This window comes from Solanum lycopersicum, chromosome 12 (assembly GCF_036512215.1).
Source record: "Solanum lycopersicum chromosome 12, SLM_r2.1".
Lineage (NCBI taxonomy): Eukaryota > Viridiplantae > Streptophyta > Magnoliopsida > Solanales > Solanaceae > Solanum > Solanum lycopersicum.
In genome coordinates, this window is record NC_090811.1 from 44,059,426 (window position 1) to 44,085,935 (window position 26,510).

General features: G+C 35.0%; 1 long non-coding RNA gene across 1 annotated transcript; it reads right to left on the minus strand.

The window, feature by feature from the left end:
- Nucleotides 1-369: 369 nt before the first annotated feature.
- On the minus strand, nt 370-4,576 carry LOC104644973 (uncharacterized). Its single transcript, XR_738821.4, has 4 exons — nt 4,326-4,576; nt 4,151-4,241; nt 671-720; nt 370-583 (listed from the first exon to the last, which is right to left on the minus strand). It is a non-coding gene; the product is annotated as an uncharacterized lncRNA (long non-coding RNA).
- Nucleotides 4,577-26,510: the final 21,934 nt, after the last annotated feature.

A 26,510-nucleotide genomic window follows, 5' to 3' on the forward strand; every position in this document is an offset into this window, starting at 1 on the left:
GGTTCGATAGGCAATGTATATATTGGGAAAATATATTTTTAGGTCGTTACAACTTTTTAGCAACCATGAACACCTAGTTCTAGTAGTGGTTAGAGACGAAATTTTTTTTGTCCTTGATCATCTTTTGGTACGATATTGTCATGGTCGTTTAATAGTTTTAAAGATGAGGATGACCTTGTCCTTGAGCAGTTCAGAGAAAAGAATGAGCTGGTATTGATTTGTATAGAGACGAGATATTTCTGTTACTAGATTGGCAATCAATGGTCCTAGATTAATTGATATCACCATAAAAAAATTCCTCAACAAATACTAAATTTCTATCAAAATTTCTATTCAAAAAGAAAATAAAGAGAGGCAGAAACAAGAAGATAGAGATAAGAGTTCAATAAATTACAAGAAGATAGAGATAAAGAGTTCAATAAATTGGTCAACAACCCCTGATGTTTTTTTCAACATGTTCATTGATAAACTTAGCCACATCCGAGTTAAACTGTATACTATCGAGTTTTGGATGACATTCATAGCAAACTAATAACAAACTTGTGCATTTGTTCTAAGCTTGTATCTTGACTTGAACTTCAACCTTCAAAAGTTGCAAGTTCAAAATTTAGAAAACGTTAAATATATTGGTATACTTCAATTTTATACAAAAATTAGGTAGATCACTCACCCCAAAAATACATAACTTCTCTATGCGTTATCTAGCAATATCAACAAAAGCTGCAAAACATAAGAAAAATCAACTGGAAAATCATTGAGATGTATTTACCAAGAATCCAAATAATATTTGTAGTGCAGAAATTAACAAATATACAGAAAGACACTTATGTGCAGTTGTGCAAAATTTTTTAATTAATGAAGTACACATATGAGCTTCTTGGTTATAGGGTTCTCTAGAATAATGTTGTCTTGAAATACACTCTTCCATGATAAGTTGTGCATTTCTTCTAAGTGTTATTTTGACAACTTTTCTTTTCTAGTTATGTACATTTATGACAGTTATATTTCATAAAAAGAGACGAAGAACGAAAGTAGCAGCTTTGGCGAATCTAAAATATCATACCAAATTTCGTAGCACCAAAAACCAATGTGATATAGTTAGGAACAATGGCGAAATATACTTGTGAAGAATTCCAGACAACAGTAAACACACAAGTCAACAGACGAAATATACTAGTACTGACAAAAGTAAGGTAGTGAAATGTGATTCATTTTCATTCTCCACAAAGGCCTTCTATATAAGATCATAGACAATGAGAACAAGAAAACTAGTAGAGATGAAGATGGATTCAAACGATTTAGGTACTATCTTCTACCTTGAGAAGATGAGTTACCATAATTTTATGCATGATATAGTCTTCGTAAAATATGACTATATGATAATAAACAAAATAAACTAAAATGTCGGGTATCCTTGTGCTTACTTTGTCATTAGAAAAAAGTAGAGGACATTCAAGTTGAATCATCAGTTGTCGTAGGTTGGACATGTGATTGTTGAGCAGTAAATAATTCCTTAATTTTAATTATTTAATTCATCTCATCTTCTAAGGAAGAAAAGCCATCGTTCAAGGATTTATTTTTCTCATTCAAGGATGTAATTTCTTCATACAAGCATTAGTTATCCTATCGAGTTGAACATAATGCACACATAATTCAGCCTTTGAAAAAGTTCCACCTTTAATGTATTTTGCCTTTAATTAAATCCCCAAATCCAAATACATGACTACAAGTTTGAGGTCCAAAACATTTTTCAACAATATCAGTGCTAGGTAAAGGTGATAAAACTTGTGAATAGAAGCTTATTAAAGCCCGGAATATTTATTTTTGAATACAAGCTAAATAAAAGAAATGAATGTTTTCTTTAAAAAGAAGCAATTTCATAAAATTCTTCACAAGAATACTAATCTTGGAAATAGCAATTCGACTTATAGTTATGTAAAACATGATTCTATATAACTCATAGCCCTCAAGCAGCTTATATTGTGATAGACATTGAAGCTTTTAAATGATTCTTCTACAATATATAACATAATATCATCTTTTTACAGTTATGTTTCTCATTTACTGACAATTTAAATACGTAGTGGACAACTATCCAGAAAATTGGCTGCATAATATGAGGCCTCACAAACTCATCTTAAGAACCTTACAAGTTCCTATGAGAGCACAAATTCGCAAGAACATTCATATAAAGTGTAGAACTATATAAGTACTCTCCTAGGGGACTTAATAAATACTTGGAAAATCTTGTGTAGCGAAGATTTATCACAAATAGTTTTTATTATCAATACAAAAGTGCTTGTAACATGAAGAAAATATAAAAAAAGACTGAGGCAACTCAAGGAAATACAGAATAGTACTTTCGAGTTCAAACAGTTTTAAATATTTTCCCTGTGTTACACTCTACTGGTGTGAAAGCCCTTTTTGTTTGAGAGGATAAAGGAATAAGCAACATATAAGGTACTTGTTTAAGTTATAACATATGTTTCTTTTAAAAATTTTTTTTTGAAGTTTTCATACACTTATTTAGTCAATTTGCTTTGATCAGTAGTTCACATATCTATAACTTAATGGAATTTTGCTCCTTCTAATGTGTTCATGGTTTATAAAAGAAAGCGAATAACTAATTACACTAGTTTATCTTACAATCCATTATATTATCACGATCACCAGTGCAGGCGTCAAATCGGTAATGTATGACACGAGTGTTAATGTTTGTTTCCTGCCAATATGTTTACACAACAACCATATATAATGAAAATGAGAAAACTTTATAAAATTAGATAAAAGCACCATTCAAAAAGCAATATATTTAGATTTCCTTGATATAATTTTGAAGGTCTTAGCTTTTAACTCATGCTTTCTTTGCCGTCAACCTTTTATAGTTATTTTCTTCTGTAATCTGATTAGTTCATGTTATTATTTTAAATCTAGTAGTTTCTTGTTGACTAGATATGAACTAAATGATCATTCAAATTGACTTTTTTGTTGATTACTATCTTTTTTTAATTCTTCAAAGACTCAAAGTCAAGTAAATAGTGATGTTAACAGATGTGTAGATCAAGGACGTGTAGCACATTAATAAAAGATAACAATTGCTTAGCTCGACGAAGACTACAATATAAAGAATTTTGTTGTTGAACTGTCAACAACTAATCCATCAAGACTCGTATACTCATTTATACATTGGTGTGTTTTGTCAATCGAAGAAGGGAAACCATGAAGAAGAGAAGAAGGAAGAAGTACAATATGGGTGGGCATTGGAAAGGAGACTTCCTATGGTGCTTGTGTGAAAGCAACTACTAGGATAAGAGACGAAGTTAATACTTTCTTTTTCTCAAAATTATGTATGATCTATATGATCTGATGATTCATTAGACCAAACATGTTAAGATTTAAGCATGATTAGTTTGTTAACAAGATCAGGTTTATGACAAAAATAAATGTTTTACTTGTCAATCGTCGAAATAAAGTTTAGTACTCACTATACTAAATTCAGTAGTTAAAAACTTCATATACAAGTGAAAAAGTGATGCTAAAACATTTGTTAATTCATGACCCGTAACACATTAGTAATAAAAGAAAGCGATTACTTACCTTGTAGTATGTAGAAAATAATAATGTTTGTTATGACAAGTCAATCAAGACTTTATTGTAATGAATATTTGTGTTATATAATCAACAACTAATTAATCAAACAAGAATCATATACTTATTCATAGAAGGGAAATGGTTGTCTATTGAAGAGCGGAATCATTAAACAAAGAAGAACAGATGAAGGGTATTGTAAATATTTTTATTGAATTTTTTTTATATTATGGGTAATTTTATTTTTCAAACACATAATATATCATAAACATGAATATAATTCAAAAATAATTAAACTTTCAATTAGAATCTAGACTCAATAAACCAAGATAACATAGTAATGTTGAGGGACAGATCAGTAAACATGAAGAAAAAGAAGAGATATCATACTATAAATTTGTAGTTGACATAAGGAAAAAAAGACTTGTTGCTACGAATACATACAGAGGAGTTAAGGCAAAGCTGAATAACCCTAGGTTGATGTTGACCAAGATAAAAATAGACTTTCTGTTGAGCTCGACAAAAGATCAGTAAACAGAAAGAAGAAGAAGAAACATCATACCTTAAATTCTCTGTTGGGAAAATGAAATAAATATTTTGTTGCTGAGACTTTGAACAGCGAACTTGAGGCATAGCTTCATAACTCTAGGTCGCTGTAAATCAAGATGTAAAAGAGACACTTTTATTGAGTTGAGCAAAAGATTTTCAGTAAATAGGAAGAAGAAGAGACATCATACCATATATTCGTAGTAGAGAGAACGTTGCTGCTGAGAATACGACTAGAGGATTTGATGTTGAGAATACATTCTGTTGACCTGTGTTCATGTCCTAATTCGTAGTTGATCAATATGAATAGGAACACTTCTGAGATTGAGAATATACATATAGGAAAAAGTTGTGACCACTGGATTTTGAGAGAAAAAATATTCTTTTTTGGGATTTTCAGAAAAAAGTGCTTCTTTTTGGAGCCTACATTTCAGATTTTTTATTTTTGCGTTTTGGTAAAAATTTTAGCATTGTTTCGTCCCTCCCACTATGTCTCTCAATTATTGGGACGAGTAATTAGTATTCTTAGAGTGTGTTTGGTATGAAGGAAAATATTTTCTGGAAAATGTTTTCCAATTTTCTCATGTTTGGTTGGGACAAAAGTTTTGGAAAATGTTTTCCAAATCAACTCATTTTCCTCAAAATTAAGGAAAATGACTTCCCTTCAAAAATTAAGGAAAACATTTTTCAAAACTCTCCTCCATTAAAATTACATTTTTTTTGGAAAAACAACAATTTTAAAAAAATATTTTCAATTTTATAATTTTATTTTTTAACCCGATCCCTGACCCCCGCCCACCCACCACCGGCCAGCCCCCCTCCCAAAAAAATAATTTTTCTTTTTAAAAATATTTTCAACTTCACATTTTTATATTTAAATTCCTACCTCCCTCCTCCACCCCACTCCCCCAGCCAGCCCCCACCCATCCCCAACCCCCAAAATAATTAATTTTGTTTTTTAAAAATACTATAAACTTCAAATTTTTATTTTTTTCACTCCTAGCCCCTCCCTCGGCCCTACCACCACCACCGCAAAAAAATTATTTTTAAAAAATATTTTCAATTTCATAAATATTTTCTACTCTAGTAAAATAAAATATTTCTATCAAAAACATTTTTCATTCATAAATCAAACACAAATCGTTTCCAGAAAATATTTTCTATTCACCAACCAAATATGGGAAAATAAGTCCAAAATCTACTTCTTTCCAGGAAAACATTTTCTAGGAAAACATTTTCAATAGAAAACATTTTATTTCATACAAAACACACCCTTATTGAGAGACTTTTTACCTTCCAAATAACATCTATCTTTTAGGACAGAATATATATATTCTTTTTATGACGATATTATTAACTAGTCCTTACATGTTGGTCTTAACTGAACCTTTTTCTAGTAGTGATAGCTACTAACATAAACACACTTATCTAACCTCGACAATATCTAATTCCTCTCATCCCATATAGGTATTATTCCTCAAACATTCTTTCGTACCACCTTAAAAAACACTTCTCACAATACTACCTGACAACGCTTTTTCATTTTCTAAAGTAGGTGTAAATTGGTACTTACATGACAAAATTAGTTCTTCAGCTTTCGTCCTTTAGCTCTTCTATTTTTAGTTCGTCGATCCCCAGTTCTTTAGTATTAACTCTTCACCTCGTTGAGAAAATCGAATCTGGAGAGGAAAATCTTCAACTCAACTCTTCCATTTTTCAGCTCAGCTAGTAAGTTATTCAGCCTCCTCTTTTAGATCTTCAGCTTCCCCTCTTTGATTTTCAACTTCCCCTCATTGATTTTCAGTTCTGAGAAATGAGAAAGGCGTATGTTTTTCAGAATAGGAAAGAACAGTAAAGCCAATGTCAATATAGGAAAGAGGAGTAAGTGAAATGTTTAGGCTACATTTAAAAGCGTTCCCAAAAATATTTTCGGCAACACCTTTCAAGAGTTGCTCAGATTTAGTGTTGTCATTGTCTTGGAAAAAGTACTCAAACAATAGGACAATGACTCCTTCGAACAAAAACATCAAAGGTATTAAAAATACAAGAATAATAAAACACTAAAGGAAAGAAAAAACACATCATTGATGAATACATAAGCACAAAAAAACAGAGAAGAAGGATACCAAGAACCTAAAATATCACAAAATACATGACCATCATGAACTAAGTACGAAGAGAGAAACGCAAACAAAACAACTGACTACCTCTCTAAATGGAAGCACAGACTGGACATTATTTATCAATACTACACAATGATGATATTCAGTGAAAACACATGTACAAAACTAAACTCTGACAAACCCAGAGACAAATGTCATTCCTGCTAAAAGAAGGTAACATAGATTGACACTTTTAAGGACAAGCTTTACTTTAAATAAAGAGGAAACACAAGAAATTTACTTTTGAATCTGTATGCAAGAAATTGACATGTAATGAAGTTTTAAGTTACTTTCTATTTGCTTATATTTGGGATTTATTTCATCAAATAGGACAACATCAAATATTTCTCTCCATCTAGTTTGCACTGGCTTCTCCTAATTCATCTAAATCATAGATTAAACAAGCCTCACTTTCAACAATATCAAAATATCAACAAGTTGTTTATCTTATAAGAACAACTCTTCTACTTGTATTCTTTTATCGCTATTAAGAATTAGCAGAAAAGGGAGAAAGCATAATCTTCAAGTTCAAGGTATAATAAGCAATAAATCAATTAAAGACGTAGAAACAATTGTTTTACTAAAGATTTAAGTTATATACAGTAATAATTAAAGTATATTAGGCTATGACTGTATTTTTACCATTAATAGCAACTAATATACTATATTTGTGAGGTCACCAATCTAATTTGATATACAAAACATATCTTACTGTTATACTATAACTTCATGAAATTAAATCTATGCTGGTAATCTGCAAGATATAACTTTACGAATTCACAATATATGTTCACGATAAATCAAAAGAAGGTATTGGATATTATATCTTACTATTATACTATATATATATGTATGTAAGTTCACCAAGAAAGAAAATATTACAATACCAAATGTGTATACAAGAAAACTACCATTAAAGAGACACTCCAATAACATTAAGCAGGCAGAATGACCATCCCCCCACACCAATAGAAAAGATAAAATAAAGACTGAACTTTTCCCCAGTAGCAAAAAACACATAGATAGAAGTAACAATTATGTAGTATGACCTAAGGACCAACAAAGCGAGTTGAGAATCGTATGTTCTCGTATAAAGACTCTAGCAAAACAAAAATACTGGTTGATTTTTCCCCATTTGGTCTAGAATAGATGGACAAAGTTATCTCTTTATGTTTCTCTAACTCTACAAATATTGTCACATACGTATCAGATCCTTTAAAAATTGCAATTTTAAAGATCCAAAAATCATCCACAACACTTTTAAAGAATCCGAGTAAAATTGATATCTATAATGTTGGTGGGATGCGGGAGGCAACAATAAGTGGAGTGGCTAGAGTGAAATTTAAATGTTTTGTCGAGCTCATTAGCAATTTACATGTCTGAGCACAAAAGTTTTACTCTATTACTATTAGTTTGAGCCTACAAAAACTGTTGGGACACAAATTACCAGAAATAAAAATTGTTTTAATATTAACATACATACTTCAACTCGTGGGACAAGAACAAAAACACCAACAGATCCCCTTTCGCCACCTTGTGGTTAAACGTTAGCCACTCCTTTTTTAATTTATTCACTAAACTGGTTCATGGATGAAGTTGCAGGATTGTGTACAATGCATCTTGTGGTTTCCTCGGCTAAATCATGATATGAATTTCAAAAAATATCATTTAATGTATTTAGTAGCTACATGTTTGAACTCAAATCTTATTCATTATAAGAGTTCAAAATTGATTACATGAACTCAAAACCCATAAACTATTATGGACGATTTAAGACATAATCAACTTATAAGCCTAAGAAAAAAGAAATTTTCAAGTGAAAAGTCAACTCATTTATACTTTTTTCGTTATTAAGGCTAAGGGCACCCATAAATAGACTAATAAAGCTAAATTACGACTTAGACTCACAAAAATTGTATAAAAACACAAGATCATCAAAACCATAAAGCTAAAATTTAGACTTTCAAATATAGAATTCTTACCAGGTACACTCTATTTTAGCAAAATCGTGTTCTTAAGCAAGAACTATTATGTAAATCATATTCTTAAGGGAGACTATCTTCAGCTTTTAGGTCTTCATCCATAATTTTTTATGGAATTAAGTTCTTCAGTGAGAAATCCAAAAGAAAAGTGTGACAGAGAGACTTAGCTTAAGTTCATCATGCCAACAACCCCGATAAATTCCTTCTAAACAAAAAAATCATTCAATAACTTATCTTGATGAAATGGATGTGGTTGAAGAGGATCTTATTTAAACTTACCGAAATTTAAGTTACTAGAAAAGAAAAAGCTTGATCAGCTCATCTACTCAATATTTAGCTCGATGAGTTCTTTTTTGATAGACAAAGGTGAGTTACGTTATTCGGGTAAAGCGTGAGTTTTTTCTAAATGATTTTATTATTAATGTTTATTATTTTTGCCAATAAAAATAAGAGAGAGTTAAAATTGTTGGAGGGAATATATGTAAAAAAAATGTTGTCAATTATATCATATTGTAACAACACTTATAAAGTGTTGTTTATATCATAATAGAGTACATTTTTCAAGTGTTGCCAATATTATTGTTACTAAAAGTTAAAGAAAATGTCTACATTACAAAAGCATCCTCAAAATTACTTTAGGCAACACTTTGAAAGTGTAGTCTAGAATTAGTGTTGGTGTAGACCTAAAATGGTGTAGTGACAATATCATATTATCGGTAACCTAGTTTGAGTGTATGATTGAGGGTTATGCAGTGGGTGCATCTCTATGTCATGATAAGAGCCAAGACGTTCCACATTCACTATGTTTATTCATGCCAACACTTTCATAGAATGGGATATCATTCATGTTAGTCATCATGCTTCATCTTTAACTTTCATACATTGTACAAGTTACGACACATGCCGGTTCAACAATCAAGTGATCTGTCTCTTGGAGCATAATAACAGATGCAAAAAAACCACAAAGAGAGGATCGTGAATTGGCCTACTCAGACTTCACCCTAGCACTCTCTTTCCATTTACCCCACCCCCAACAAAAAACATGCAATTGTCACCAATGCATAAGAAATATTAAGACAGGATTGTAGGTGAACCAAACTTGGGGTGCATAATGCCAAAGATCAACAAGCAACAGGGTTCAATTTACGGGAACCCCCAAACTCTGTATTTGGGGCATTCGTAGTGGTGCCCACAGCAGTATCCGCACCCTCAGTGGTGCTCCTCTCAACAATCTCAAGTCTAGAACTAGATGCCTCAACAGCAAACTCGCGAGCCATCAGCTAATGGGTCTGCTTATCAACCTAAGAGGCTCTACTCGCAGCTCAGAGATCTATCCGCTCCTTCTTCCTAGCATGTGCCTCATCTCTCTCAGTGGTACAGCTGGAAAGGTGACTCTAAGCACGCTCACATGGATCTGATGGCATTGCAGTGGGAGTAGTGAACAGTGAAGCAAGCACTGTGTCCTCAGCTAGCTCAAAGGGTGCAGTTCCTCGATAAGGTCCCCTAATCTCCACTATGCTGTCAACATCTGTCTGTAGACTCCCTACAACCTCCTGAACAGTAGTCAAATAAATGGTGGGGGCTGGGCGTGCTAGAACTCGCTGCTCAAATACATCTAGGCGCTAGTGGATTGCCTAAATCTTCCACTCCATCTGCTGAGACACCTTTTCCTCAATGCGGTCTTCAGCCTGTGCAATGGATTTCTTCATCCAAGGCTGTATATGATGCATTAAGATGTCCATCCTGGCCTCTAGCTTCCAGATCCTAGAAATCGGGATAAATGCTTCTTATGGTGGAGTAGAATGAGAGGAACTATGTTGCCTACTTGTTTCAGGGGCAGACTCAGCCAGGGTGGTATCGATCGACTTTAAAGTGGCTGGATCAACCCCTTAGGATAACTCTACCATATCCTCTAAGTTCTCACTCAATGTATGCAAATCAACTGTGGGACCACGTAAAGGTTCCTCTACGTTGGCCTTATCCTTGATGAGACATATATCAACAATTTAGGTCATACAATGGAGGACATCAAAATGCCGAAGGGGAACTCCAGCATCCCCGCATAACAAGAAAATCATACAGGCAAACGGGTAAGTAGTATAGGACTTAAACGCCCTCTTATGTATCACGAAGATCAACAACTTCACGAAGTAGATCTCCAAACCGTCTACCTTTGATTCTACCAGGACAACTCTATCCTAATTAAGAATATTATCTGCTGGTGTGGTTGATAGGAAGTATCGGACAAACATCTTGAAGAACTTAGTTGCATTGGTGCGGTTGACCTTCTTGATAAGGCCTCTTGGGTCAAACACCCACTATGTTCCCTCACCGTCAATGGAGATTTACTGTGCAATCCACCTCTTTGTGGAATCTCTCTGATCTCTGCTACTTTGTCACTAGCCACTCTTTTTGAAATCCCACTAGTAATCTAACTCTGGAGTAAGGGGAATCCTTGCGGAACTAGTGGACACACCATGAAGGAAGCGGCGGATGGAGGGACAACAAATGTCCACCCGGCAGCCTTAAACTAGAACCTTAGTTAGTGGGTCCGGTTTGAAATGTTTCCCACTCCTGTCTTAAGAACATTTGCGAGTTTCCACAGATATAGCGTAGAACTCTCGAACAACCACATAGCTATATGACTTTGGAATACAAGCCATCCACAAAAAGCTATGGTGGGTAAATAGGTTATGCACCTCAAGGACTATTTGAAGACTCCATGTAAGAACTCGCCACTCGACTGTCATCAACCAAGTCATCACCATCTTGTAATTCAAAATCTTCTCGTCTCGGTATATCTGATAATTACCATTGACACACCACTGGTTGGGCTTATCATGTATCGGTGCCAGGACATGATGCTGGGGTGACAGAGCAGATTGCAAACACTGGACCTCATTATACGTTGCATGGTGGGAAGACACATCTAGAAGAGTGGCTCCAAGTGTGCTGAATTGCATGTAGTGCCTCATTTGACCCCGTAGAATGGGATTTTTCTTAACCTGAATCCTCTTCGGAGCCAAACGCTCTCTCACAACCCGAGGCAGACCACAATGGTTTGCCGATTAGTGTCCCCTCCTCATCTGATTGGGAGGGAGTGACTACGCCGGACGCCACCTTATGAGTGGTGCCGCGAATGGATCTAGTAGCTGGTGTAGGGGTAAGGGTTTCTAGGGAAACATATTTTAGATCCCGCTCATTGTCAGGAAAACCGATCATTCTGAGGGATGGTGCCACTGCCTTGGACCGACCCTTAGAATAGACGATGTTTTGTTTGGGGAGCCATAAGTACATGAAAATCAATTTGTTAGTCTCAATGTAATAAAACTTCAAAACAAAATAATCAAAACAGAACCTGGAAAAATAAGACACAAGCAATTTGCAGAATTGCAGTATTGGGAGACGGGCACTATCAATGGTCCGTCGATATTGTCCTTGGGTGGACACTTAGCAAATTTTTAAAGTCTACATTCCACAAACATATTAAATTGAAACTACGGACATATAAAATGACCCATCATTAAATCGTCAAACCGTAGCTCACTTTTGTCTTTTGACACTTAGAATAATTTAGAATTTCACATTAATCAAAGTTTCAATTAAAAATGATGGACGTGAAAAATGACCAATCGATCAATCGACGGACCGTTGTCCACTTCTTCATTCAAAAGTTGTGTATTTTTAGAGTATAGCCATCGACGGCCCGTCGATGAACCGATAGTCCGTAGATGGGGTCTGTTGTTGTTGGTCAAAGACAATTTTGAGGACTTGGTTTTGAAAACACATTTTGACAACTTTAAGCAAATGAAAGGTTTACCCAACGCATAAGAACAAGTATAAGACCAATTTGTCATCCTTAAGGCTTTGATTTCACAAATTTTGATCACGGATCCTACGAGGCTATCAAACCATAAGTTAGAATATCCACAATAATATTGAATTAACACAGATCCAGCCACAACCCATAAACTTTATATCATTCGAAGGGACATGAAACCCATAAATTAACAATTTAAACATGCAATTTTTTCCCTAAGTCGAGACCCACATACGATTTATCTGTTTCCAAAAGCAAAACGAACGAGAATTCACTAAGCAAAGGGAAATGAAATACCTGTAAACTGTAGTGGAGTGAATGAGTGGGTGATCTTGCAAAAACAAACCTATGTGCCTTCCTTTGAACACCGAACCGAATATAATGGATTTGTAGTAGAACCTAGGGAGTTTAGGGTTTTGGTTTTTCTCAAAGTTTGGGAGTTGTGTGGATTTTTAAGAAAACGGGAAGGAGAGATATTGGGAGTTAATGGGGGACGGAAGGGAATACGGGGAGGCAAACGGTTTGGAGGGAATTTGAAAAGATATGGGAAGGATAATGAATAGAATTTTATATGGTCAAAAGTGTCAGGTCGAGTCACTTGTTTTTGTGACACGACGATACCCCGTTAATGGTCCGTAAGTCGGTCAACAGACAATTGATAGACCATCGATTGTACATAGATTAATACCAACGTTTAAGACATATCTGGGATATACGGACACGATCGACGGTCCATCGATTAAATTACGTGCCATCATTTTGTTCATAGATCTGTGCAACAAATCAATTTCTGTAGAATTCATGGGTTTGGTCCCTGCACATTGAACATCCATTAAACAATTCTTTTTGTGTTTTTTTGGACACTTTTGAGACAGAACTCTAAACTACTCTCTAGTCAACAAACTAAAAAATAACACATGAAGGTGAGTAAATAAAAAAACGAGACAAGACAATGCAACTATTCATACAAAGAAAAGAAATTCATATTGTTGGCTAAAGGATACACCCTCGGTTGCCACCAAAGAAGCGCTTGATTTAATGTCGCGGCATGACGCAAAATCCTTGATTACTCAGACTTTATGTAGGACATATGCTTCAACCAGTACATGGACACTCTAGCATGCCTTAGGTTGATCTTGATTTGTTGCCCATTGACCGTGAAATTTTTACCCTCCTTGTTCTCCAACTCAACCGCTCCATGTGGAAATCTTTAGTGATAAGTAATGGTGCAGTCCACTTGGACTTGAGTTTTCCCGAAAACAAGCGTAGCCTAGAGTTGAATAAAAGCATAAAGTCCCTAACCGCAAATTCTCGCTTTTGAATCATTTTGTCATGGTACTTCTTCATCTTGTCTTTGTAAATGGGTGAAATTTCATATGATTTTAGGAGAAACTCATCAATCACATTCAACCCATTATGTCTCTGCCCCACTGCTTTATTCCAATCAATCTTCAGTTTCTTCATCGCCCACGAGACCTTTTGTTCTAACTCAACTAGAAAGTGACAAGCCTTCCCATACACAAGTTGGTATGGAGACATACCGATGGGGTCTTGTATGAAGTCTGGTAGGCCCAAATATCATCATCAAGCCTCCTTAACCAATCCATTTTATTAGCATTCACCGTTTTTCGATAGGATCTGCTTAATTTCTCTGTTGGATATCTTAACTTGCCCACTAGTCTGTGGGTGGTATGTAGTGGATACATTATGGCGAACCCCATATTTCTCCAATATCCCTTTGAACAACTTGTTGCAAAAGTGAGATCCTCCATCAATAATAATGTCCCTAAGTGTGACCAATCTTGAGAAGATGTTAATTTACATCTCTTCACTTCATTGTTGGCAAGTGCTATGACTTCCACACATTTTTACAAATAGTCCACCGCCACAAGTATATATTTCATCCCATGAGAACTCACGAACGGGCTTATAAAATGAATGCCCCATACGTCAAAAAACGGATTCACTAGAATGGATTTAAAGGGAGCTCTTGCCTCTTAGAAATTCCTCCATCTCTTTGGCACCTACACATGACGAGGACAACTCATGAGAATCTTTGTGAATGCTTGGCTAATAATACCCACAGTGCAAAATCTTGTGAGTAGTCCGGATACCACTATGATGCCCACCCACAGGCGAGGAATGGCATGCGTCCAAAACACTTAGCATCTCAACTTTCGGCACACAACGACGAATAAGCAAATAACCAAAACTCTTGTATATGTAAGGCTCATCCGATTAGAACTTTTTCACGTAAAGCATAAATTTTTTCCTCTGATGGAATGACAAGTAGGATTGGACTATGTCACTAACCTGATAATTCGCAAAATCAGCGAACAGTGGAATCAAGTCATGAGAAGAAACCAATACATGCTCACCAGGAAATAATTAATCAATTTCACCCTTTTCACCCAACTCTTGCATAACTTCATCCTCCAATTTGGACAAGTGATAGGCAAGTTGATTTTAATTCCCTTTTCTATCGCTTACCTCAAAATCAAACTCTTGAAATAGGAGAACCCATCTAATCAATCTTGGTTTCGCGTCCTTCTTTGCAATCAAATACCTGAAAGTGTAGTGGTCCGTATGCATTATAACTCTCGTGCCAAGAAAATAGGTACAAAGATTTTTTTTTAAAAATACCACTGCAAGGAGCTCTTGTTAAGTCACAATGTAGTTATTTTTTTCTTCATTTAGGGCCTTAATGGAATAATAGATGGAGTGATGGATTTTATACCTACTTTTTCTCAATACCACAACACGAGCAACCCCGATACCATCACACATCACTTCAAATGGCTTGCTAAAATTAGGGGAAATATTAATGGACTCAAACACCAATTTCTCCTTTAACTCTGAAATGACTTCAATCATGATTCATCAAAATAGAATTTACATTACTTCTTAAGTAACTTGCACAGAGGATGTCTAGATTTTGAGAAATCCTTAATAAACCTCCAATAGAAGCCCATATGCCAAAAGAAAACTTCTCACAACTTTTAAAATGATGGGTGGATGAAGTCTCTCTATAACCTCAACTTTTTATCGATCAACCTCTATCCCCTTCTCTGAGATGCATGGCCTAATACAATACCTTCTTCCACCACTTTTTCCACCTATTCACTACTCCTATACACTACCTCATCATCTTTACTCATCTCATCTTCTACCTAAGACGACATAGATGGATCAATGGTTTGCTTACCTCCTTGAGTAGTGATTCCCATGCAATGTCCATCATTTTTAGGATTTTGAATGGTATAGCTAGGAATAGTGCCCCGTTGTCATGGGTTCGTTAGTAGTAGCCAGTTGGGCCATTTGTAACTCAAAATGCTTGATCGAGACCGCATGTGCATCAACCTTTTTCCCGATACTAGCCAAATAACCTCTCAATTGCTTGGCGTGCTCATCACTTGCATCAAACCTCCTCATCATCTTTCGTAACATATCTTAAACTATCGCCATACTACCTCCACCATCCCTAGGAGAAAATTCCCTATTTTGAGGGGGAACATAGGATCATCTTCGATCATTTCTGCTACCATAGTTACCCCGATTGTACTTGTTATCGCAAATGAAGTTTTTATATCGAACAGAATGACCTTCTCTAATTTAATTCTCATAGTTCCGACCTTTATTTTATTGACCTTTGTGCCAATTCTCCTAATTGGATCCTTGGATGTTCGGTCGTAAACCCCCTGTGTGATCAGTCACTACATAAGAATCCTCTTCATAATAGTATTCATCCGCTGGCGGTTGTATTTTAGTCAAGTAATTCACCACATTTATTTTCTCTGCACCTCCAGTGACATATTTTAATACCAACCCAATCTCACTTCTCATTTGAGAAATCTCTACACGAATCTCATCTATTGTCAGATTATGTGTATCTTGCAATTAAAAGGTGTTTCTCCCAGTGTTCGACTTCCTAGTAGTACAAGTCTTATTCTTGCGAGGGATTTTCCCCAACTTCTCTGCAATCTCTGCATATGTACACTCACTAGAAGAACAAGCCACAATAGTATAAAGCACCACTTTAATATTATCATCTTTATCTCGATAGAAGTACTCTTCCAATGATTCAACAACAATGTGGTGGTTTGGTAAACCTCTCATGTAAGCTATAAATCTGTCACAATAACTACTCACCGACTCCCCACATGGTGCCACAAAGTTGTTCACTCGATATTTATGGTTTAAATTTTAGGAAACCAGGTAGTATCGTGCTAGGAACACATCCTCAACTGATCCCATGTGTAGATAGAATAATAGGGCAACTCAGTAAACCATATAGCGACCTCTCCGATTAGTGAAAGATTAAACAATCTCAACCCACTGACGTTCATATCCAAATCTGGCCTCCCTACGCAACTCTTGCACACCAACCTCAGTTTGGCGATGTGAGCATTTGGATCCAAAGTCCCTTGATGAGGACCCTTGCACCTAGGTGTCAACACTGCCTGGGTAAGGCGTAACAATGACACATAGTCGACGATCTGTGTGTGGATCAACGGGGAATCGTTGCCAACCATCGACCAAAACATAGAATTTTTGTTGAAAGCTCCAAATTTGATGGTCTCCTACAAGAACGACAGATGTGCTAAACGGAAAGGCACAGTGACTGTTGACTCAGAGACAAACCGTCGATTAGGGTATTGTCGGTGAGGGTTGAATTTCCTGCACATTTTAAGTTTGTTTCATTTAATTTGTTAGGGGTTCAGGTTATTATTAAGGGATTTCAGAGAATATAATTAAGTTCATTAATCCACAATATAAAGACCCCCAAGCCTCATTAGTCTAAACACAATGCACAAAATAAACTCTCTTCTTTCTTTCTCTATTTGGAAGACTCCATTGAACACAAGCTAGAGGGAGGTTTTTGGGGACTGAGAAGGGACTATTTAACCATCAAATATTCATCAAATTTTTAGGTATGTGATCTAATTAATTCTTGAGTCTTCTTTCATCAATGGGCTCTATGAAAGTATTTCTAGAAGTTGGGTTTTCAAGTGGGTTTCACTCTATTACGAATTTGATGATATGAACTGAGTTTTTTATGGTTTGTTCAGGAGATAGTGGATATATTAACAGGTATTTTAATTTTATTATAATAATTTGTGATGGTTTGATCTAAATAGAAGAACACGATCCTTAACCATTAACCCTAGGTTTGATCTTAATGTGAATTGTGTTGTGATTGGATTTTTCGTTAAATCACTATTAGATGATGGTGTTACAGTAATCATTAACAAATTAGTATGAGTTGTATCCTTCATACATATTCTTGAGAAGTGATCTAGGTTATGATAATTGACTTAAGTATCTTGTCTTAAGCTTTGATTGATTATGAAATTATGGTGTAGTGAGTCTTCTAGTATTGTTATTATTAAGATTATTGAATGATGATGTGGAAAACCTAAGATGGATTGGATTTAGGGTTTATGCTAATACCTAAATGATGAACCATGAAGGAGACTAGGTAAGTCTTATGATCTCCATCCTTACTTCCAATTGTGATTGTCTTATGATCTCTATCCTTACATCCAATTGTGATTGATTGTGGTTAATTCATGATGTTATATTGGACTACACCTTGTGTTAGGATTGATAGGGTGGTGTGATGTTTAATTGAAATGTCTTGACTGTTGTGAGGTTGATAAAAGAAGTATGTGTTATAAGGATGGTGATGACTATCAATGTGCATTATTATGATATGAAATGCTAATGTGCTAACCTAACTTATATGAATAGTAACGAAAAGACTTATACTCATACAATTCTTATTGAGCTATCGATGATGATCATTATACAAGGGGTATACCCTTTGACCTAAAATAAGTTATGATTGATAATTAACGTCTTAATGATATTTTTTTTAAAAATGGACTGTAGCTTAGCACAGAGTGAACTAGATTGAGGAGTGTCCCTTCCCACATAGGGAAGGTAGGAGAAATAAAGTACTCTTGAGATTGGAGACTACAATGCATGGAAAATGAAGAGTGTTCAAACTTTATCTTATAGTTCTTGAACTATTTTTCCCCTATAGGAATACTACCTAGTGGATCCACGTGGTTGCTATGTTTTCTGTTTTGGTTCTACCTTTGCAAGTAGTGCAGCTTCCTTCAGTGTAGGGTTTTCTGACACCGGATTACATACTAGATCATGTGGTCTATGACGGATTCAACAAGATGTTCCCAAAAAGGTAAAATAATGTAAAGGATTGAACTCTAACTTGGACAACTTAAGGGGTCTAGCTTTGTCTAAGTAGGGGTACGAGACTCTACCTAAACATTGCACTAGTTAGGCTTGAGGGGAGTATTAGGAGGATGTTATTATATATGTTTATGTTTATGATAATTTATGATGTGTATATGAAGTACTTTCACCTTATTAATACTATATAATATGTTGACTGGTTCACTTATGAGTACATGTTGATTTTTATTGTTGAAGTAAGATGAAATGTATATCTAAATGTCATGTTATATGAAATAGGTTTGTAGTCATGATTCTTGTTGGGTTACTTGATTGAGTAAAGTTATGGGTCTTTTCTTGGCCATTGCACATGTTGACTTGATAGGGGTTCATGGGTAATTGTCTTGCTTTGATATAATAAAATGTACGCTTATTCATGCATTTGATATAAATTTTTGATGATAGGGTTGTAGTAGATTATGGGTTAAAGTATGATTATATGCATATTACTTGTTTGAGTTAGTAAGCATAATTTTATTACTTGGTATGACTTTTTTGATTATGCAGTAAGACTTCGAAAGGGTATAATAGCATGGTTTAACCAAATGTTCCCTTTTACCATATTTTAATCATATATGTGCATTGTTCTCATACTTAGTACAAGTGGCATACTAAACCCATTTCCTCCCTTTTCCCAAAACGTTTTAGGTTCTGGTCGTTAAAGGCTCATTTGAGACGACTTGAAGAAAACATGGACATTCTCTTCCATCCAAGTGGGTAAGTCCTACTTGCCAAGGGCGATGCCAATATCTCTTCTTATGAAGTTGCTTTGTTTTTCAAAGATTGTAATGGTAATTCCACTTTGATTAGAGTACGATCTGTGTAATCCTATCTCTGACTTCTTTACATTGATGTAAGGCTATGCCAAATTGCTATGATCATTTATATGGTATGAGATGGGAAAATCCTTTACACTATGTTCTATCTTATATATATACATACATACATACATACACAATCTTTTACACTATGTTCTATATATGCACAATAAAAGTATAAGGCTATGTAACCTTCCTATACGAAGGGTCTATGTTTACTCAATATATATATTATGTGTATGTAGAGGTCTATGTAAACCTCCAAGTTAAGTATTCCTATAAAATTCAACTTATGAATAGGATGATGTAAACTAGGAGGCTAGTCCTACTAGATAAAAAGGAGGACCACGCCAGTTACGTCTAGGGGGTAAACCCATATGTGACAAGTTCTCGTAGGCTCCGTGTACTTGGCATGCCCTAGAGCAAGACCTAAAATAAACAGAAACAAGATAAAAGGGTAAAATTAGGAAACTGTTGACTAAAATTCAATAATTTTATTAAAGTTAATCCAAACGCCACTCTCCCCGGTAGCGGTGCCATAATTTGATATGCTCAAATTACACATCCCTAAAGAAGTTTAATTGGTCGTATTAAGTAAAAAACCTAACTATTAGGTTGGGCTAGATCTGAAAAGGGAAATGGTTTAGACTTAATTTCAGTGTACTATTACTTCTATTTAGTCAAGTCCTTTCATAAAATAAGTAATTAAGGGGGGGGGGTCGTGAACAAAAGTGTTTTAATGTTACAAAATCAAACATGTTACAAGACTAAATCTTTTGTGTATATCAAGTTGAAAGAGAAACGAGGGTGTAAGTGTTCCCCATAGGTTCATAACACCATAATCCTAGCTATAACAATTCTTCCCTAGTGTTTTGCATGCAAAGTGATAAGTTAGGTATCTCTAAATCCTTAGTCTGACAATTAGAGAATTTTACCCCGTACCCTTGTCCGCCTACGTGCCTCAAGCTACTAAACCTTACATTAACTTTATGTAAAGAATCATATTCGATGTATGGATTTTTTATTACTTTTTATCAATCAAGACTAGCCTATTAGATAACATCATAATAAGTCTATGTTGATAATTTTTTTCCTATTAACTACCCGTTGGTCTGACGTGTAGCAATAAGGTGAGTTCTAACGCGTGCGCTCCTTAAAAAGACTTCTAAGTGAAAGAATTATCAGTACATGCAATAACCTATGTGAGAATTGTTATTAATCTTGGTTTACTTTGTTAATCACCCATGGTTCCCACAACCCTAGTTGTGGATTTAGTCACCCATTCATAGAAGAATACAATTCATGGATGATAAACAATAAATCACGAACTTACTTTGACAAATTCGAAGAAAATCTTGAAATTCATCCTGAAACAACAAAAATCACTTGAAACAAAATCCGGATATATGAATTAATGCCAAGTTGCAAAAATAGATCTCCCAGAACAAAACTAAGAAACAAGTAATAAAAACCAACCCCAGTAGGATGTTTTACACCTAATTTTTAAAAATATTATCCTAAATTGAAAGGAATTCTATTAAGGAATGTTTTCCAAAAAATATGGCTTAAATCGACGACCCCTACAGAAGGTCTGTCGATCAAATGACAGACCGTCGACTGCCTATGTAAGAAGACTTAGTATCCATTTTAGATTTCAACTTGCATATTCTATTATCCAATCTACGAACCAACAACATGATTTGTCGATCCACCTACAATCCATCGATGCTTCTCGTCATTCCACAATTAGCTTTTCTTCAACATTGGATACTAGGAATTTCTCTGATTAGATCGACAATTTACAAGGATTGTCACACGATCAATCAACGGACTGTTGATCATTCCATATATCCACACTTGGTAAGAATTCCCCAAGTTTCTTCTAGATGCCTTAACCTCCTATTGATTGTCACCATCTATTGTCTGTCGATGAGGTGATAGGCCATCGATGGCCTTCGTGGGTCACTTCTGCACTAAATCTCCACATCCTTCTACGTTTTGGCTTGGACACCTTTCCTACAAAATAAATATAAAAACATATTAAAATTACTACAAAATAGGTGTAGGCACACGCCAATCTTAAGGAAAAAGCATTCAAAGTACCGTGAAACCACGATACATCACATGTATGAAGTATTCTTGAGTCTATGAATGGAGCACGTTGAGACTTAGTATGTCCTATGGTTTTATATGAAGTCTATTTAATATATTATTTTTGTGAAAAGTTTATATTCCGCAGTACTTTTTATACATGTTTGTAGTGAATGACGTCTAAGGGTTTTTACAAGACCTCTGAGAAGTTAAGTACGCCGTGTTGCAATCCGGGAACACCATTATCTTTTAGGGTGTACTCTCAAGATGTGACATTATTATGATGATGAGTGGGATTAATGGATAATATTAATGAATTGAGGGTGATATTCTTGATAAAGTCTATAGCGGCTAATTGGTAAGACATTGTGACCTATAACTCTTTACTTCAATATTGATGGATTGTGATTGGTGACCATGTGATGCAATTGAAGTATTAAATGTGATCAAATTATGAAGATATGATATGATTCCTATGATTATGACATGATATAATTGTGTTGAATGTTATATCATGTTGAGGATATGATAATTCAAGTTTGAAGATGATTTCTGGTGTGTGCCTTAGATGATACGATGATGATATGTTGATCTCACTAATGATAGTTGTGTGATGAGAGGAATTTGTCATCCTATGATTAATGAGACAACTTATATGCTATACATGGGGGTTTGTCTCCGACGACCTAATTTAAGCTATCATTATCAAAGAATGACTTAATGACTTTTAAAAAAGGGACTTTATCTTAGCACAAACTTAACTTGAAAATGAGAGGTGTTGAGTTCCCCATAGAAGGGAGATTCACCAAGGGTTCTCATGATATAGAGACTATAATGTGATTGTACATAAATAGAGTCCTATACATTTCTCCTAGTTGTTGAACTATGTTTCCCTATAGGAATACTAGCTAGTGGGTACCCCGGAAATTCTATGTTCATATCTTTGTCCTACCTTTACATGTATACCACCTTTTTATTGTGTAGGGTTTTATGACACCGGATTCAGTGTTTTGCTTACATGGAATATTGTCGGATAAGGTGATTGTTCTAAAAAATAAAATGAATGTAATAAAGTGAACTTTAACTAGGACGACCTTAGAGGTTCTTCGTAGTGTAGGTAGGGGTATGTGACTCAACCTATTCGTTGCCCTAGTTGGCCTTTAGGGAATTCCTTCGAGGATGTTGTTATGATCTTATGACTTTAAGGATATGCATATGTTGACTTTATATGATGTTAGTTTCACTTGTAATCAAGTTATTGGTCTATATTGCCATATATGATGATGACTACTCATGATGATATGTTATGTGAAGTTAGGCATTACTTATTAGCTCTTTCCTGGTTTACTTGATTATATGTGGTTATGGGACTTTATATGAGTATTGCGCTTGTATGCTTTTGATGGAATTTTTGGTAAGGGTCGTACATGATATGATGATATGAACTAATGTACATGCATTTTTGTTATAACATTATGTTAGATTTGATTTGGTTATTTGAACTTCATATGTTACTATTCATATTGATATGACCTACGTTGAAGATAGCAATATAGCCTTGACCTTATTGATGACGTTTTTCTTGTGTTGCATATGAACTTGTCTTGATGAAGATGTGATCTTTGACTTGTATGTGTTCTTTTTTGTGCATTAAGGCTTTCAAAAGTGACATGATTTCAAACATTATAGGTGCATACGTTTCCATAGTACAAGTAGATAAACTAACCCATTTCCTTTATATTTCTACAACAATGTAGATTTGGGTAGTTGAAGTTAGAAGACCGATTCTAAGAGTACTATGAAATTCCTCAAGGGTTTCGTAGGTCCTCACCATCTGAGATTTATTTAACCCCATTACACTCTACGAAGGGTTCATTATGTAATTGAAACTTCACAACCCTTGTACTACAATCGATGGAAGCAAAACAAACATGCAACCAACACAGTCACAATATGACATCAGAGTCAACCATATCAAGTTCTATCAATTCAACCATAGAAATACTAGTGGGAAAAGATATTGGAAAACTCCTAAATACTCTTTTAGACACCACTGAGTCACCCACCGGGGTTGTTAATGAAAACGGTTTCTTTGGGACATTAGATAATACATAGAAATTTCTAGCTACTAGAAGGGATAAAAATAATAAGGTAGCACCGACATATTGTAAAGCATTGACATATGTAGATAACACTTGGAACATATTGATGACGACATCGGGTAAGGGGTTTCATGACATTTAATTTCATGATGCTCACATGATCTATGTCGGTTAAAGTTTAAGTCCCAATGAAAGAATGAGGCCAGCCTCAAATGATGCACATAATGAAAAGAATGATACCAAAGGTGTTACGATAGGATAGTCAAGAGGTGACTTGAATTCAATTAATGACATTTGGTCATTCTTGGTCATTGCGCAACGAACCCGATGAAAGTCTTAAACTACATCCTAGGTATAACTAGTGTTTACACTGGCCAATGAATGAAATGAAATGATGTATGTATTTATGAATGAAATAGATTCTTTGTTTGACAAAGAAGGCTCCCTAGTTGAGGTCCCGTATGTTGAGTGCACTTTTTTGGGAAGTCTTAATGTCAAGTCCATGATTCAATGGTCTCAATGCATACGAATGAATAATATGAACAATATTATGTGTTATATGAATTATGATATGTGCTATGTGAAATGTGTTATGTGTTGTTTGAAAAATGATAAGTTTGATAATTCATGTTACACTCATGGCATGACTTCCCAAATCTAAATTTGGCAGGTCCATTGACTTTCAAGATCAATATTTGGCAAGTCCACTGACTTGAATTTTAATAAATCATGTTGTTAGAAAAGAGATATTCTTTCTCATGCATGTCCTTGGTATGCTCTTTCTTATACCCATACTTAGTGCAGGTCTGTACTTATTCCATTAAAATATCTACTTTTAGGTGCTGGCACAGATGGATGTTAGATTTTACAATACAACGTTGCAGCTATCCGGACGTGGAGGTTTTATCCGGATATGGTAGGCTCTCATCCTTTCGATGTTGTGTACTATTATTATCTTGTTTAGATGTAGGCTTTAGCTATTAATGCATGTTCGACTAGTGTTTCATTTCCCATTTCATTTTAGATTTTGTATTGGTGCCGTTTTGGCAAGTACACATTTAATGCAGCTACCGATTATTTCTTTCATTTGATGATCTTAGTGTTAGATGGTTGATGGTGAACAATTACACATGTAATAGAATGTTTAGTAAGCATGTCATGAAACAAATATTTCAAAATTTTCCGCTAAAATTAATCTAGATGAAGTAATAACAACGTAAGTAGGCTTGTCTGCATCCTCTACAAGGTCAGACTAATGTCGTGACAGAAATAAACACCGCCACCAATAAATTCATCATTTATCCAAGCCATTATTAACTATAATAAATTTCTTAATATTTCAACATAATAAGTCCCTTAGAGCAGGAGTTAAATTAAAATAACAACATAAGAAAACCAAAGTTCATACCTTACCCAAACATGCTCATTAACCCATTTCTTAAGCTAAAAGTTTGAAATAAGCATATACATGAGTTCATTTGGTTGTTTGCATGAGAATAATCAATTCATACTATAATAAATACATTTATATAATTGGAACACTTTTACAAGAAGACCTCGCTTAAAATCAAATATAGAAGGAAACGTAGTTTGAAAACCCTTTTTGAAATCTTTTGGAAATGGATTCTTGAATGAAGAGGGTTCAAGGATGCATACAATACCTTACATTGAAGAAATATAAATTATTGTTTATGAAGAAACAACCATCAACAACCCTCCTAGCATTTCTTGACTTCTACCTTCTATGGAAACTTGAGAGAGTCTTTTAAAAGAGAGGTTTTGGGTTTTAGGAAGAGGGGTCTAAAATGGGGTATTAGAGTTTAGAATACTTTAATATATCTAAATAACCGTAGAATAAAAGTCGAAGGTCCTTATAAGACTTGGGGTGAATTTACCAAACACCCCATGCCAAGGAAGCCACTTAATAGCTTTTGCATGCAACCTCTACGAACCTGAAACGATGGGCCGTTTGTCAGACAAAGCCTTGTCGATGGGGTGTAGATGGTTGGGACTGAAGCTCCCAATTTTTCAGGCTTTCATTACCCACTCAACGGACTTGGTCCATGGGCCATTGCCTTGTCTACTGTCTGTTTATGGCTCGTCAATGGGCAATGCTTTTTGTCCGTTTACTCCAAGTCTTGGGCCCTTGATCTAGGGCCCCTTGTGGGTCCTGGGTGGGATCATGATCGGACGTTAAAACCCTAAAATAAGTCATATAGGTCTTAGGAACATATCAAGCAAGTTTCAACCAAAACGAACATGTAAAACTCATACAAACACATAAAGACACACAAGTACAATCTAAGGCACACCTTCTGAACGTCATGCACGTTCTTGGGTGTTGGACCTCCAAACTTCACACACTTCCTAAAAACACTAAAACAACTCATTTTAACTTCAAATTCACTCAAGAGCCACTCAGGAAGAACCAGTTCACCGTAGTTCATTTTGGGACATTAACTATTATAAACAAGACTCTACTAGATGTGGTTCATTAGACAACCAAGACACTCCCGAAATCTGTCTTTGATACCATCTTTGTAACGATCCGCAAGTACACCCTAGACACGGCAAATGAGACTTCATGAAGTGTCATCTAAGCCTCTCGTATCATTAATTTCATAATAAACATACTAAAATAGGTAGGAATTTAAAACATTCTTCACACACGAAGAACTCTTTCATAAACATTACACAAGCGGAAGACTTTTATTTTAAAACATTAAATCTTTACAACATCTACTTGAACTACATAACTTTTACAGTATAAAATACATGGGACTAATGCCATATAAGACAATATAATAAATACTTTGACATAAGGGACATGTGCTATTATCCTCGAATCGATCAGGACTAACGAATATTTCATTTTCAATCCTAAGAAACCTATACATCCTCCATGGAACATAAAGACTTCCAATTCCCTACACTTTAGTCATAAAATGGAAAAAAAAAGGGTTATCATATTAAATGTACTGATTATGGAAGCCATGCAAACACCATGAAAAAGGTACATTTAGTAAATAGCATGCTTTCATGAATTTCGATTCAAGCATCATACTATAATCATAAGAATAACATTTATAAACTTTGAGAACAAGTAACAAATCATTAAGCAAGCCACATTTTGGGAACATTATAGT